At 41.2% G+C, this 14132-nt stretch overlaps 1 protein-coding gene across 1 annotated transcript in view; it reads right to left on the minus strand.

Annotated features, from left to right (window-relative positions):
• Positions 1-14132, minus strand: part of BRINP2 (bone morphogenetic protein/retinoic acid inducible neural-specific 2) — a 106277-nt gene that overhangs the window by 61287 nt on the left and 30858 nt on the right. The window contains exon 2 of the mRNA XM_012644644.1: positions 8849-8962. The gene's annotated coding sequence lies outside the window, so the exon portion shown is untranslated. The remainder of the gene's footprint in view (positions 1-8848; positions 8963-14132) is intronic.

Raw genomic sequence — 14132 nt, forward strand, 5'->3', positions numbered from 1 at the left:
GGGAAAAAATAAAACCCAAACAAACAAAAACTAAGGGAGTTTATCACCACTAGGTTTGCCTTACAGGAATTGCTAAAGGGAATCCTTTAAACTGAAATAAAAGGCTGCAAATTAATAATATAAAATGTACAATAGTGCAAAACCTGAAGATACAGTAATATAGAGCAAAATTCAGAATACTCTAGGACTGCAATAGTGGTGTGCAAAGTAATTTTATCCCTAGTATGAGGGTTAATAATAAAATTATTAATAACAACTATAGCTAAAATAAATATTTAAGAGATACATATTTTAAAATCATGTAAATTCAGACATCAAAAACATAAAATGGGAAGGAGAAATAAAAGTATGGAGTTATTATATGCAATCAAAGTTAAGTTGTTATCAGCTTGAAAGAGACTGTTACAAGTGCAAAATGTTCTATGTGGCCTGATGTCAACCAAAAAGAAAATATTTATAGGAGATACACAAAACAAAAATAAAAAGATTCAAAACATATCACTACGGAAAACCATCAAACCACAAAAGAAGACAGCAATGAGGAAGAAAGAAACAAAATATTTTTAAAACAACCAGAATACAGTTAACAAAATGACAATAGTAAGTTCTTACCTATCAAGAATTACCTTGAAAGTTAAATTCTCCAATCAAAAGACATAGTGTAAATGAATAGTTAAACAGACAAGACCCAACTATATGCTGTCTACAAGAGACTCACTTCACTTTAAGGACACAGACTAAAAGTAAAGGGATACAAATAGATACTCCATGCAAGTAGAAACCAAAAGAGAGCAGGGCTAGTGATGCTTACATCAGACAAAATAAACTTTAAGTTAAAACTGTAAAAATAAACAAAGAAGGACATTATATAATGATAAAGGGGTCAATTCATTAAGAAGATATAATAATTATAAATATATGTTTACCCAACAGTGGAGCCTAAATACACATGAAGCAAAATTGAAAGCCTTCCCTCTAAGATCTGGAAGAAGACAAGGATGCCTACTCTCGTCATTCTATTCAACATAGCATTAGAAGTCCTCGTCAGACCAATGAGGCAAGAGAAAGAAATAAAAGGCAATCAAATAAAAAAGGAAAAATTAAAACTATCACTTTTTGTTGATGACATGATCATGTATACAGAAAACCCTAAGGAAGCCACCAAAAAACTGATAGAACTGATTAACAAATTTGGTAAAGTTGCAGGATACAAGACAACATACAAAAATTAGTGATGTATCTCTACACTAACAACTAATTTCTGAAAAAGCAATCAAGGGAACAAATCCATTTACAATAGCCACAAAAAAAGGAGTAAACTTAATCAAGGAGGCAAAAGACCTGTACACCGAAAACTATAAAACATTCATGAAAGAAATTGAGGAAGACACAAATAAATGAAAAGATATCTCATGTTCAGGGATTAGAAGAATAAATTTTGTTAAAATGTCTATCCTAGCCAAAGTAATAGATGAATTCAATGAAATCCCTATTAGAATCCCATTGTCATTTTTCATAGATGTAGAAAAAGCAATCCTAAAATTCTTATGGAACAACACAAAACCCCAAATAGCCAAGGCAATTATGAGCAAAAGAACAAATCTGAGCGTATCACACTACCACATTTCAAACTATATTAAAAAGCGATAGTAATTAAAACAACATGGTACTGGCCAATGGAACAGAATAGAGAGCACAGAAATGAACCCATGCATCTATGGTTAATTGATTTTCAAAAATAGAGGCCAAGAATATGCAGTGGGAAAAGGACAGTTTCTTCAATAAATAATGTTCAGAAACTGGTTATCCATATGCAAAAGAATGAAATTGGGCCTTATTTCACACCATATACAAAAATAAAATCAAAATGGATTAACTACTTAAACATAAAACCTGAAACCACAAAACTACTAGAAGAAAACATAGGGGAAAAACTAAACATTTGTCTGGGTAATTATTTTTTAGATTTGACCCCCAAAACACAGAAAACAAAATCAAAAATAGACAAATGGGATTACATCAAACTAAAAAGCTTCTGCATAACTTAAAAAAATAATTAACAGAGTAAAGAGGTAAGCTATGAGTTGGTAGAAAGTATTTGCAAGCCATACATCTGAGAAGGGATTAATATCCAAAATGTATAAGGGATTCAAACAACATTGTAGGAAGAAAACAAATAATCAAATTAAGAAATGGGCAAAGGATTTGGATAAACATTTCTCAAAAGAATACATATAAATGACTAATAGAAACATAGAGAAATGCTTGATATCACTAATTATTAGGATGATGGATATTAAACCCATAATGAGATAACACCTCACACGTGTTGGAATGGCAATGATCAAAAAGATGAAAGATAAATAGTGACAAGGATGTGGAAAAAGGGAACCCTTGTGCACTGTTGGTGGAAATGTAAATTATTAGTACAGCCATTATAAAAAACTGTATGGAGGGTCCTTAAAACACTAAAATTTTCATTACCATATGATCTAGCAATCCTGCCTCTGGGCATATACACAAAAGATTTAAAATCAATATGTTGAAGAGCTGTGTGCACTCCATGTTCACTGAAACACTATGTATGACAGATGAGTTATGGAATTGACCTCAGTGTCCATCAACAGATGAATGGATAAAGAAAATGTAGCATATATACACAACGGAATACTATTTGGTTTTGTAAAAGGAAGACATTCTGTCGTTTGTGACAACATGGATGGAATTAGAGAACATTAGGCTGAGTGACATGAGCCCAGCACAGAAGGAAAAATACTGCACGTTCTTACTTACACGTGGAATCTAAAACAATTGAGCTCACAGAAGCAGAGAGCAGAAAGGTGGTTACCAGAGGCTAGGATGGGGGCAGGGGGGGCAATGGGAAGATGATAATCAAAGGGTACAAGTACTCAGTCAGAAGGAAGAAATAAGTTTGATTGTTCTAGATCAGTTGTACAGCATGCTGAATATAGTGTGCATTGCAATATTACTAAGAGAGTAAACTTGAATGTTCTCATCATAAAAATGTCTAATATTTAGGTGATGGATAGATTAGTTTGATTTAATCATTCCACATTGTATTCAAAAATTGTAACATTACTTTGTACCCCATAAATATATACAACTTTAATTTGCCAACAAGTAATTTTTAAAACCCTAAGAAATAATGAAAAGTTGATATTCGTACACTAAAATCAGCACTTTGGAAGAGTTCACTGAAAAAACTCATTTCGTCTTCAGCTGAAAAGGTTTATTGCCCTGCAACCCTGGGTATTCAGCAAACCACTAACCACACTGCTCAGATCACAGAAACACTCCCTTCCGGTTGTGGTGCAAAAATGAAGGGTGCTTTCAACTCAGGGAAACTTCAGTGTTGTCCTGAGGGTTGAGGTTTCACCTGTGTTCAACATTTGGAATTTACGCAATGGCTATATTGCTCCAATTTTATTTGTTTATTTGTTTGTTGTTGTGTACCTCTTCAATTCTTTGATACTAAGTGTTTTCTCTCCACTAGAGCGTGGACTTAGATTGCACAGAGATTTGGGCACAGTCTGCTGGTCCTTGTGCAAAAATGTTTAAGAGCCCCCCGTGGAAGAATTAGAGTAATTCTAAAGAAACCCGACTTAATTTTGGCCCAGACTGCTACCGACTTCCTAAACGATTTTTGACAAATAAAACCCTGTGTAAAATGTGCTAATAATTTTTCCACTTCTTTTCTTTCAGGAAAGTTAATAAATATCTAATCATGCATCAAATTAATGTTTATCAGACAAAGAACATTCCATTTAGCTAGAACATAAAATGTAAGAAGGGGAAGGTGAGAGAAAAGGCTAGAAAATAATGCTTAGATTTTTTTTTTAAAGAAAGTTGTGGATCGAATGGTACTTCTACTTGTATCTCCATTACTGGGCATCTACCCAAAAGAGCAAATGATACTGTATAAGAAAGACACCTGCACCCGAATGTTTATAGGAGCACAATTCACAATTGCAAAGATGTGGAAACAACCCAAGTGTCCATCAATACGTGAGTGGATTAATAAAATGTGGTGTATGTATACCATGGAGTACTATTCAGCTTTAAGAAACAATAGTGATATAGCACCTCTTGTATACTCCTGGATAGAGCTGGAACGCATTCTACTAAGTGAGGTATCCCAAGAATGGAAAGACAAGCACCACATGTACTCACCATCAAATTGGTATTAACTGATCAACACATAAGTGCACATATAAGAATAACATCTATTGGATGTCGGGCAGGGGGAGGGGGGAGGAGGGGACGGGTATAGGCACACACAAAAAAGCGTGATGCACACCATCCGAGGGATGGACATATTTGAAACTCAGACTTAGGGAGGGAGGGGGAGGCAAGGGCAACATACGTAACCAAAACATCTGTACCCCCATAATATGCTGAAATAAAAAAAAAAAAAAAAGAAAGTTGTGTAAAAGTCCTTGTTATGATTTCCTGTGCCGAGCCCTGGAACCGCGGTCACGTTGGGAAGACCCTGCCGGCCAGGGTGTGCACACAGCCACACCTTGGTGAGAACTGATGCTCGAGTCAGTGACTTCCAAATCCGAACTAAGATTAAATTATTTTCAGCCTCATTTTGAATTGTATCTGTAGTTTTCAGTCAAAACTACTGATTTTAAATAGAATTAAGTTAAATAGAGTTTTAAAAATTAAATCAGATATTCTGTTTCTCAAACAGGAGAATAACAGGGAATTTACTTAAGGCTGAACCAACCATTTACTCCAGCGATTCTCCACTGGGGAGGGGAAGGGGTCACTTTGCACCCAGGGGACCTTCGGCAATGTGTAGAGACATTTTTGGTTGTAATGAATGGGAGGGGGGCGTGGATTAAGGCCAGGCATGCTTCTAAACAGTCTAGAACGCACAGGACAGCTCCCCACAACAAACAATTCTCTCACGCCAAATGTTAGCAGCGCTGAAATGAAGAAGCCCTGACTTACACCAAAAATTCTAATGAACTCAGACTCATAAAATGTGTCACCAAAATGTAAAACCATCATCACGGTAGCAAAGACCAAAGATTACTGCTACTTCTAGGCCTCCAATTTATGCTTAATACATCCTTGATAACAAGAACAACAACAAAATTAGTAGAAAAATTCTGTTTATTGAATGCTTATTTTCTCCTGGGAACTGTGCTAAGTACTTTACTTTCAATAAGGTAGGTATTATTAATCCATGAGGAATTATCATAATGCAAGGAAAATGAGATTCTGAGAGATTAAGAACCTTGTACAACTAACTCTTCCTTCCTTTCTTTCTTCCTTCCTTCCTTCCTTCCTTCCTTCCTTCCTTCCTTCTTCCTTTCTGTCCTAATTTAATCAACAGGCAGGCCTGTGTGAGGGGGACAAGCTAGTAAGGGTCTGGATGCACAGCAGGGCAGGCAGCAGTGTGGGACAGCAGCCCAGTGGAGCCAGGAAACCAGTTACGTACAGGGGTGAGGGCGGTGGGGGCAGGGGTTGGGCCGATAAGAGAATACATTGAGGATAATGGGAGCCAAGTTTCTCGTGGTCAAAAAAGAGAGCTATAAATAGGGAAAGGACAAAAGTGAGAATAAACTCTGTGGTGTGGCCTTGGAATGAGAGGTGTGAACTCATAGTTCTCTATATAGATAAAGAGAGAGAGAGATGGAGAAATGGATAGTGGATGGATGGATAGACTAGACAGATAGATGTAGAGGTAAAAACTGTGTATCGAGTGCCCGCGCACTAAATGCAATATTCTATTCTGGAACAGAGAAAGGATATTAGTGGGAAAACTGGTGAAATCCAAATACAGTTTGTAGTTAGTTAATAGTATTGTTAATTTTTTAGTTTTGATGACTGTACCGTGGTTATGTAAAACTTAACGTTAGGGGAAGCTGTGTAAAGGGGCACAGGAAGACTGTACTCTTTCTAACTTTTCTGTCAATCTAAAATTATTCCAAAATAAAATGTGTATTTAAAATTACACTCTATGTATGCATGTATACACACATATACGTGTATTTCCTAGTGTATGTATACACACACAAACACACACATGCAAGCTTTTCTGGTTCTTTCCATCCAGTAGTGTCCAGTAGCACTGGCCTAGCATGAAGATCTTGGTTTCTAAGAGCCATTAAGAGGAGTTAGTGCTCCTTAAGGAAATGGGTGATTACAGAACTGTGGCGGTTAAAGTACAACATGGGCCGGGAACAGTTTTTTGTGACAGAAACAGTTGTATGCTGGTAAATTTTTAACAATGAGTTCTATGGGGAAAAAGCTCTGATTACAGCATTTGCCAATTTCTGTGATGTAAATACTCCACCATGCCTGATTCCAAGACACAAACTTAATGGCGATGGCTCAAACATATCCTGAAAATTTTACGATGAGCTCTCACGAGCCAGTGTGAAGCCAGCTCCAGCATGTCACTAAATAAAAAACAAAACAAAACCCAAAGAAAACTGGGTGCATGTTGAAAGGACACAGAGCCACCCTGAAAGGGACCCCCTCATCAACTGTGGGACAATAGGAATGGATCACATTTCATTCAATAAAATACTAATCCATAAGGCCACACTTTATCTATCTGTCCGATTGTGTATGTACAGATACAGAGATGAGAGACAGAGAGAAACATACACTTGGGAAGAAAAGAAGCCTTTTATTTACAGTAGAATGCCAAATAATACATGCACGAAAATGATGGAATTAGAGAATCATCATTTAGCAATCATCACCGCCATAATCCTATTCAGGCAAGAAACATCAATTACAGATAAACCAGGGGTACAAGTTGATGACGAATGAAATATTTCATAGTTTCAAAGTATCTTCCTCAAAATACTTAATTATACAGAGAAAACAATAACTTCACCGTGGACACACCTAACGGTCACCATCACACTCGAGTGGTCAAAGTTAGCATCGCCAGTAATAACACAAGCAAAAATCACGCGCCGGCTGATAGCGCCCAGTGAGACCGCAGGATCATTCCTGTGATGATCCTGCTGGAAATTCATAGCTCGAGTTTCAGCTGAGGGACTCAGACCCTAAATTGAGGGACATCCTACGAAATAACAATCCTGTCACCTTCAAAAATATTAAGGTCACGAAGGTCAACGAAGGACGAAGGAACCAATTGTTCCAGGTCGAAGGACACTGAAGAGACATGCCCGGTGCGTGCAATGCACAATTCTGCACTAGACCTTTTGTTATAAAGGATGCTATTGGGTCAGTTGCAAAACTTGAAGGGGTCTCTGAGTGAAGGGCAGAAGAGCATCCTTTACACTCTTGCATAACTTTTCTGAAGGATTGAAATTATTACAAGTAGACAGGAAAATAAAAGGAAAAAAAGAAAGTCATGCATAGTTACACAGCTGATGGGGCCAATGTGGAAACCCTACTGGTTCTAACTCCAACGCCTATGCTATTTACCAGTCCACTTTTCTAACATATGCATGTCTATTGAAATAAACGAAGGATGTCTAAGACATTATCGTAGACAGATCCTCATCATTTACAGCCTAGCAGACACCACTGGAGACTTGCTACATGTGGTTGCACCCAGTGCCGTCCAATAGAAATACAATGCAAAGTACATACGGATTTTAAATTTACTAGTACTGACATGACAAAGAGAAAAAGGAATAGTTGTACTTAATTTCAATAATATTTTATTTAAACTAATGAATCCAAAATATTGTCATCTGAACATGTAATCAGTGTAAGAAAATCACTAGTGAGGTTTTTTCCCGCCGAGCCTGAGATCCGGTGCGTGTTTGGCACTTATGGCACATCTCGGTTTAGACAATAACTTTTCATCAGAAAGGCTGGATTCTCTATTGAGATTTCAAATCATTTACAGTTAAAAAATAGATTCACATACCTGAGTTAGTCCAAGAATACTTAAAAATTTTCGAATACCTGAATTGAGTGTAAGTTTTGAAATTTAATCAAAATTAAATAAAATTTTAAAAATTAGTTTCTTAGCTACCATCGTGGGCAGCACAGGGCAGGACAGGTCCGGAATCCACCTGTTTCTATGTATCCCTTACATTAGTACACGCTTATGCATTTATTATTTTGCACGAACATTGCTCACCGCATTCCTATATATGGAAACGTACTACAACTTTATGAAGAACAGTATATTCTTTTCATCCTGCGGCCTTGAGCATAAAGACTTTGAGTGAAGCATGGTTCTACACAAGTGAAAGAATCAGAGGTCCCAGCTCTTGGTTTTCAACCTTCAACTACTAGGTTAACTGCCCTGAAATCAGGCTGTCTTTGCTCTAGAACTCAGGTGAGAGAATACGGAAAGTTCACGGCAGAATGGCACCACAAGGCAAAAAGTTCTTTTTGACCGAAAAGCACTAGACAAGGGGTAATTATTCAGGTTATTTTTATTATTAAAGGTCAGAAACAGAGGACAGAAGACATTGCCATCACAAATTTCTCTGACTTTGAACAAGTCAGTAAATGTGCTATTTTGACTTCTCTCCCATAACGATAATGAAAGGATGCGCTATTCCGTTCCAACAACCCTCACACACCTGCGCTACAGAATGAATCAGAAAATGCCGGCCAAATGCTGTGCTCTCCAGAGAGAAAAGTATTGCAATGAATTTATATTAATGATTGTTGCCAAGCGCTGCAACTGTGGATAGTCTCTGTTATGATTTTATGTATTTCCGAATTTTCTACAAAACAATGCATTATTTTTGTAATCAGAAAAAAAGCCCTTTTTCTAATTTAATAAAAAAGTATTAGGAGTATCTTCTGTCTCCATTTTTCTTATCATCTGCAATGCTCTGAGTGAGACCTGAGGCTTAGACGTTCTGACTAGAGAGCTTCAGCCACCAGCCTGAACAGCCGGTCAGACCAGCCTTTCATTTCCAAGGATCTCTGCGTCTCACACTTGGTTGCTCCACTTGTGTGAGGCGAGCTGGGGTTTAGTCTAAACAAACAGAAACAATTCATCACATTCATTCACAAATGTTGCTCCTTCAGCTATTGCCTGGCCCCACCATCCTTGAGGTTCTGCCAACTCCACCGCCCTGTGCTTAGTCAGTCCTTGGCCAGGCAGCCGGGAGGACGGCCGGGCGGGTCTTGGCACTGGCACTGGTGACTCAGCAGGACGGGGCTTTCTGTCTGGCCCCATCCACCCTCACTGTCTGCCCTAATGAGCTGCCCAAGGCTGAGCCTGCCCTCCTGACGTCTCAGCTGCTGTCAGGCCCTACAGAGCCATGGCCCATGTGCTTTCTGTGCCTGTTTTCCCCTGAGGTTTCAATTAAAGATACTCTCAGTTTTTCTCTGTTTGTTTTAATTACTGACTTAGAACCCTCCCCTCTCCGACAGGGCCACTGCATACTGTGGTACAGGTTGTTGTTGTACAACACCAAGAGACACCATTCACACTGTAGTCTAAGCGAATGGCACCCTGTGTTGTTGAGCAGAACACACCCCGAGGGGCCATACACAGGGCGCTGCCACTTCCTCTGTTTTATCTCTTAACCCCAGGGATGACACCTTTGTCTCACCTTTGTTGATACAGCACAGTTGCAAACGGGTAGGGAACATGGGCAAGAGAAGACCCGAGACACACAAGAAAATTTGCCTGACCGGGTTCTGGTACGTTCCTGGGTACTGTCAACACGGCGGAAGCGTAGAGGCCCCTGAGGCGGCTTGCCAGGGTTCAAACCTCCGAGGGGAGGGTCCGAATACAGAATGTGGTGGAGGAGGGCAGGGGCAGCCCGTACTCTGTGGATGCAGCACCTGGAGGCTTTTCCCCGCTGAGCCTGAGAGGTTGGCGGATCAAAATCATCACCACCTGGGGGCTGGAGGTCGGGGAAAGGCTAAATGCATTTCTCAAAACAGGGCACTTACCTTTCCATTCTCACTTGTTGGATTTTTTTTCCAGACACAAAACCATCCCTCCCAAATCTGCCTCTCTGCACTGTTCTTTAACCCGCTGGTGCTCTTCCCGCCCGCCCCTCAGCCCGCAAACGTCCTGACGCTTGGCGTGGGCAAAACCCACGGCAGCTTTGCCCCCTCCACACCAGGGAGCCGTCCCGATGCCCGTGGCCCGTACTTACTGAGTATTAACCGGGTGTCATGCGTCGTTCTTATCGCCTTACATACAGTGTCTCATTTGATCTACGGGACAATAAAAAGCACGGTGCTCTACTGTTATTTTCTCTTTACGAGCGAGGAAATTAGGGGCTAAAGAGGTGAAGTAATTTCTCACGGAGCCAGCACTTTGTGGGCAGGTGGCCATCAGGGCCCAGCACGCAGGTCAGGTCGTAGCCACCGGCTTCTCCCTGCCGCATCTGGCACAGCTGCCCTGCCCCTGCCTGGCCTCTTTCACACCCGGCTTCCGGATTCCTGCTTGTTCTTGATGTTCCTGCCCCATCCCCTCCAAATTCAACTTCTCCATCCCTTCCCCTCACCTCCTGTCCTTCTGCCACGTCTTCCCTGTGGGCCAGTTCTAACTCTCAGCTCTAGGAACCCGACTTCCTGAGGGCGCGGGGAAAGGGAAACACCAGAGAAAACCGCGAATGGTGCAGACAGAGAAACCTCCCAGGAAGGCGGCCGCCACGCCAGCCACTGATGGCGGGGGGACTTCCTTGCAGCCCAGAAAGGCCCCTCGTTTTATAGAGGAAGATGCAGGGCCTGGAGTAGGGCTATAGGTTTAGGCTTATGTGGCCAACTAATGTCAGTGCTGGGATTAGCATCAGAGCATCTATTTGCCACCATCCCAGAGATCCTTCATTAAACCTGCTCTTCTGACAAGCCTTTAGTTCCAGCTAACACCTGTGGGACCCTGTTATCCACCCCGGACTTCGCACGCCCACCCTTACGTGTCTGCACCCTGTGGCAACATTTATTTTCAGCAGCCCTCTCCCCCCGCGAAGGCCTCTTTCCTACCCTGCAGGATACCCTCCCTTTGCCCACGGCTCGAAGTTTTCTCAGAGTCTGTCTTCTGCCTGTCTGTCTACCTGTGATCTTGGTTCTTCCAAGCTGTTTGGCCACTCAGGCTCTAGGTAACATCTTTCTTTGCAGCAGGATACAAAGGCCATTAGTAAATCAATAACCCTTTATTTAGAAAGGGGGGGAGGTAGAGACCTGGAGTTTTTAATTCAGATCTAGCAACTCCTGAGGCATTATCAGAAGCATTCTAAAAATAGGCCTTTGAAAAGCAAACGGTGCTGCTACTGCTGGAACTTTATAGCTTCCTGCCCATAAACAGGAGCAGCTTGCTAGGGGTGGGATCATTAGCCGAAATTTCCCCCTCCTGTGGTTGTTCCGTCTTCCTCTAACTCTCTAACAGCATATGTGTTATCTACGCTTTGGGGCTCTTTGTTTATTTTACTCTTGCCCCCCATCTTCTCTGCACACATGGCTTGGATGTACATTGAATTTCCGTCCACTGGTGTGTTTCTATCTCACACACCGAACACTGTCGGTGTCTGAAGTCTCATTTGTCAGCGGGGCCACACTGAGTATCCCCAAGTCAGCACGTGTCCCGGGGCCCTTCGTGCTTCCCGCCAACCTTTGGGGACTCCTATCACTGTTCTGGCTTTGCCCCCCTCCCCATCCAACTGTCTCCATGCAGAAAACAGCACAGCTCTGCAGACCAGTGGGCGAGTGGAGCAGGAACAGTGGTAGCTCATGCCGTGTCTAAAATAACACATGTGAGCTTTAACCACAGAGCGTTGGGATTCGGCATGGCCTTTGATCTAGCAAGTCTACATCTGGATGGTCATTTTAAATACGTGCACAAAGATTCAGCTATACAGAGGTTCAGAGTTTCCTTGTTCGGCAACCGGGAGCGAGAAAGCACCATTTTATCTGGCCTTCTGTTTCCAAAGCCCATGTAACAATCTATTACTTTGTAACACATCTGATACTGTGTAACAAATTGTTTTCTTACTGTGTAGCAAACTTATTGGCCGAAAATAACAATGAACATTTACAATCTACATAATTTCTGTGGGTCAGGGATTTGGGTGGTTCTGCCTCTGGGTTTCTCATGAGGTTGAGTCAGGATGTCAGCCAGGGCTGCAGTCATCTGAAGGTTTGACTGGGGAGAGACAATTCACATCTAAGTTGGCTCATGTTCAAGGCTTGCGGGCGATGCTGGCTGTTGGGGGGAGGTCTCTGTTCCTCTTCACCTCTCTCCGTAGAACAGCTGAGTATGCTCACGACATGGCATCCGGCTCCCCCAGAGCAAGTGATCCAAAGACAGCAATACAGGAGCTCTGATGACTTTTATGACCTAGCCTTGGAAGTCACACACCATCCTTTCTGCAGTATTTATTGGTCACACAGACTAACGCTTGTACACTATGAGGGGACTTCCCAAGGGTGTGAGGACCAGGAACCGAGGACCATTGAGGGCCATCTTGAAGGCTAGCTACCACGTACGGGGAAGACTTCATCAAGAAAAACCCCCTGGTCTTTCCCCTCACCAAGAATTGTTTGTATTGTGAGTTTGAGAGAAGAACAGAACTCGTCTTGCCCTGTTCGTCCTAGACTTCTTTCCGTTTGGCAGCTGTCCGGACGTGCGTTCTGCTTGCTCTCTGCTACTCAGTAAACTCGGCCCTGCTGGCTCTGCCTCTGTCGTGGGTGGGAGGGTGGAGGGGCAGCAACGGGGAGGCCTGTGTTGTTTACCCCGATTTGGTTCCAGACCCAAGTCATCCCAGGATCTCTCCATTCATCCTTCTCAGAAATGAAACTGATTTTTACTTGTGTCTTATTCCTCAATTGAATCTCAACTATAGAGGTAAAGGGAGGAAAGCTATTTGTTGACAACCCTCACACATTTTATATTTTATAGTGTGATCTTTATAATAGTGGAAACTTCAAAATAACCCAAACGTCAAATAATACATTGATTGAGCAATTTATGGCATATACATATGATTCAGTATAATGCAATCATTTAAAACTATGCTATACAAGAATATTTAATGATATGGAAAATTATTTAGGATATATTAAGTGAATAATACAGGTTATAAAACAATATGCAAGTTATTATTCCATTAAAAATAATGTATATCTGCTTAGAAAAAGACTTTAAGAGTTTTATATAAAATACCATTCGTAGTTATCACTGGTTGGTAGGTTTATGGGTAGTTAAAATTTCCTTCATTTTGGTTAATCTGTTTTTCCTAAATTTCCTATATTTTACACTCATTACATTTGCAATGAAAAAAAAGAAAGTTTCAGGGGCTAGTTTGGGAACTCAATTAAAAGTAATTAGAGCTCCCTAACATTCTTTATTAGGGAAAGAGTCAACCAAATTGGTGTCCCCAGCCCACTTGTATGAGTCCATTTGCCACCATTGACCATTGCCTCTTTCTTAAACATCCTCTTCTCTCAACTTCCTTGACCCCACTCTCTGTTTTTTCTGCTTTTTCTGGGGCTACTCCTGATAGACTCATGCTCCTATTTCGAGGCATTAAATCTTGAAGTTTCTTGAAGCTCACCTCTAGGCCTTTTTTTCTTCTTACTGCACACTCTACCCCTAAGTGACCTCATCTATGTCTATGGCTTCACGAGGCAGTCAGCTACAGAGCATATGAAATTCATACCTCCACCCCAGGCCTTCCTCCTAAACGCATCTGACTTATGTACAATCTCACTGACTCCTTCAGTTGGATGTCTACAAACCTCCCTCCAATTCAACACACCCAAAACCAGCGCCATAATCTCAACTCGTTTCCTCTAACAATGAAGGGGAAAACAATCCATCTCTTCTTATGGCTTTTAATCCAGGATGCATACTGAATCACTGGGAAAGCCTTTTAAAAATACCAATGTCCGGACACCCAAAGATTCTGCTTTAGGAGGTCTGGGGTCAGGCCCTGGAGTTGGTATTATTTTCAAACTTCCCCAGAGGATTTTAATGAGTAGACAGTGTTAAATACCACTGAGCTACTTATTCAATAGGAACCTGGTGGTCATTTTTGATAGCTCCCTCTCCCTTGCCCCTTAAGTGTAACCCGTCACCAAGTTCCATCACGTTTGCCTGTAAACTATTGTTCAAAGTTATCCCTAAGCCCTTGTCCCCACTGCTACCACCCTAATCTACACCATCGTCTTTCACCAGGACTTTCAAC

Source organism: Propithecus coquereli, unplaced genomic scaffold, assembly GCF_000956105.1.
Source record: "Propithecus coquereli isolate 6110/MARCELLA unplaced genomic scaffold, Pcoq_1.0 Scaffold216, whole genome shotgun sequence".
Lineage (NCBI taxonomy): Eukaryota > Metazoa > Chordata > Mammalia > Primates > Indriidae > Propithecus > Propithecus coquereli.